We start from the raw sequence: 3,315 nt of genomic DNA on the forward strand, positions 1-3,315 counted from the left end.
TGTGTAAAATTATTCTACACATACTTCTATTTGTCAGTTCTTTCTCTGGACGCAGATAGTGTCTTTCTTCATATGTCCTTTATTGCTAATTTGGGTATTTATAATAGTCAAAATGACTTATTCCCTCAAAGTTGTTCTTAAAACAATATTTCTGTTACAGTATACAATGTTCTCTTGGTCCTGCTCATTTCTTACAAGTCTTTCCATGTTTTTCTAAGATCACTGAGCTTTATTTTTTGATCATCTTAGCATTATTATAAAAACAGTTTTGACCTTGTAGCCACCCTGAAAAGGTCTCAGGGATCTCCGGGGGTTCATGGATAATACTTTAAGAACCTCTGAATTAGGGAAAGATATATGAGCATGATGGAATTTTATTTGCCATAAGAAATATGATGGATTCATAGAAATGTAGAGAGATTTATATGAATGATGCAAAGTGAAATGAGAACAGAAACAGGAAAACAATAATGTAAGGTGAAATGACTTTGAAAAAACCTCAGAACTTGGAAATGAATGATAACCAATCATGGCTTCCAAGGAGTGATGCTAAAACATCCATCCTGTCGCTTGGCAGAGGAGGAATGAAAAAGTGCAGGACAAAACATGGATTAGTTCAATCACAATCAGTCTATTGGTTTATTTTGCTTAATTATACCTATTTGTTATGAAAGAGGGTTTCTACTCCTGGTTGGGATAGCTAGCTAGGGTGGAGGTGGGTTAGATGGGTAGTGATGAACATGGCAGGGTGAACACAAATAAAACATTTGTAAAAAGTCATAGAAGGAGAAATGTACAGAAGGGGATATAGAGATATGGTGTGTGTGTGGGGGGGGTTACTACCCTTTAAAACTATACAGAAATATTTCAAAAATTATCAAATGGATCAGAATGTTTTATCCAACTTTCTTCCTCATTTTTTCTTCATGTCTTGAATGTTTGTGTTTGTTGATACTTGTTAAGGTCTAAAGTTTTCTAAAAGATAAAACAAAGTTTCCGATGGAAAATCTGCTTGGTGGTATTCTATTGCTAAACCACTGGAGGCCAGGAGAGGCTGCCCTCAACTTAATTTGAGTATTTCTGCTTCTTCATTCTCCCCTTTCAGGAGAGCCTCCTTCAGGTACAAATAGTGAGTTTCCTTCCTCTGATGTTGAAACCTTTGTCTTGGCTGACTCATGGACTATTCCAGTTGGAAGAGAATATAGAGATGTTCTTTCCCAATTGCTTGGCAATGAGGAATCTGTGGCCCAGATTGGGAAATGGATTTGCCCAAGATCACACAGTAAGGAAGAGCAGATGAGAACCTAGTTCTTGTTGAGTCTCAAGGCAGGGCTTTTGCCTTTAAAACTATTACTTCCAGGGCCACTAGCTGGTGCACTGGATAGAGCACTGGCCTTGGAGTCAGGAGACTTACATTCAAATCTGGCCTCAGACACTTGACACTTACTAGCTGTGTGACCCTGGGCAAGTTACTTACGCCAATTACCTTGCAAAAACCCTCCCAAATCCCCACAAAACTGAAACTATTGCCTCCTATTCTTTCTTTCCCATGCCAAGGGCTTTCCTCTCTGTTGCCTTGATTTACTAGTATCCCTTCCTTTTCTGCCTGACTTCTTCAAGGTTGGAGGGACCCAGACTTTCACTTCTCCCCACACCTCATTGTCTCTGAAATAAGCAATCTGAAACCTCAAGAGGTTTTCTAAGGATTTTCAATTTTGCAAACAATAATCAAAATGATAAGACAAAGGATAAATTTGGAAGTGAAACTATAAGCCTGTAGGAGTTGGATTCCATGATCTTCATTGGTACATTTAAGGAACCAGCTTCCCACACATCTACTTCCATGATTCCTTTTTCCCAGTTTTATTTTGTTTAGGGGAAGTTGGAGCCATGTTTATATCTCTAGGGCTGGCGCTCATCAGTTTTCCCCAACCCTTGGCAAGGTTTCCTTTCTCTGGATTGATTTATGGGGGTGAGACACTGGCAGCCTTAGGGGCTAATGGTTCACTTATATCCCAAAGAAAAGGTCCAGCTGGTATCTCCATCTCTGTTACTATGCTGTTTCACACAGGAGATGCATTAGTCCTTCTAACCGTCTTCTCTCAGGGGCCCAGATCCTTTCTGTAGTTTGATATGTAGAACAGAGTATTTTCAGTTATTCTCCTACCCAGGAGACTCAGAGCTCTCCAGATACTTCTCCTTCCTTTCTGCTCCTTGGAGGTATCTGTTCTCTCTCCAGATTCACTGGGCTTGTGATTCATTTCTGCTTTTTCACCAAAAAAAATTCTGTAAAGGAGATATAAGGCTTGTCACCTGCACCTCCACAGAGAGGAGCCTAAATGGGCACCTGGGAGGCAAGAAATAAATCTTCAGAGAAAATCATCCAAGAACTTCCCCCTACCCCCGCACTTGACCCAGAAAGGAAAGCTCTATGGAGGGCTGTGGAGAGGCAAGCTGACTTTGCATAAGAACTGTGTGAGGACTGGGAAGGAGTGGTCCCTCCACTTCCTCAAAGGTTAAGTGACTTGTGTTACACAATAAGGAAATGTTTGAGCAGGATTTAGAACTCAGGTCTTCCTGTCCTGGGCCATTGCTCTAAGCATTGTGCCAGTTTTGTTGCTGTTCATTCTTTTTTTTTTTTCAGTCACCCCTGACTTTTCGTGACCCCATCTGGGGTTTTCTTGGCAAAGATATTAGAATGGTTTGCCATTTCCTTCTGCATCTCCTTTTACAGATCCGGCAACTGAGGCAAACAGGGTTAAATGACTTCCTCAGGGTCATACAACTAGTAAGTATCTAAGGAAAAAACTCAGATCTTTCTGACTCCAGTCCAGTGTTCTATCTATTCAGTCACTTAGCTTCTCCTCCTCACTCTTACTTCCCCAACAACAGTGTTCCCCACCTTGCCTTAATTCTTTCCTTTCAGAAGCTCAGAGTCAGACAGAGGAGCATCAGAGTTAACACCCTTCTGTCATCCATCATCCCAAGAGCCATAGTGAGCAGGAAGCTCCCCAGCACACCCTTTCGTTGTTTTTTGGCTCATGAAGGCATGATGGCCCACGCAGGCCTACAACTGCACCTGCTACTCCTGCTAATAGGAATCTGGGGTGGGGTGGGGGAAGGAGGAAAGAATTAGGGGAGGATAGGATGGTGATGGTAGGTGGGGAAATGGGAGAAAAAGAGTTGAGAAAGGGAGCTTGTACACATTATTGTAGATGGGGTGAAGAGTAGAGAAGGAGGCTGTCCTTTTCTCTCCAATTTGAAACTGAAGGTTGCAAGGTTCCAAACAAAATTGAGAAGCAGAAAACTTTGCCT

Source organism: Phascolarctos cinereus, unplaced genomic scaffold (assembly GCF_003287225.1).
Source record: "Phascolarctos cinereus isolate Bilbo 61053 unplaced genomic scaffold, phaCin_HiC Scaffold_5;HRSCAF=322, whole genome shotgun sequence".
Taxonomy (NCBI): Eukaryota; Metazoa; Chordata; class Mammalia; order Diprotodontia; family Phascolarctidae; genus Phascolarctos; species Phascolarctos cinereus.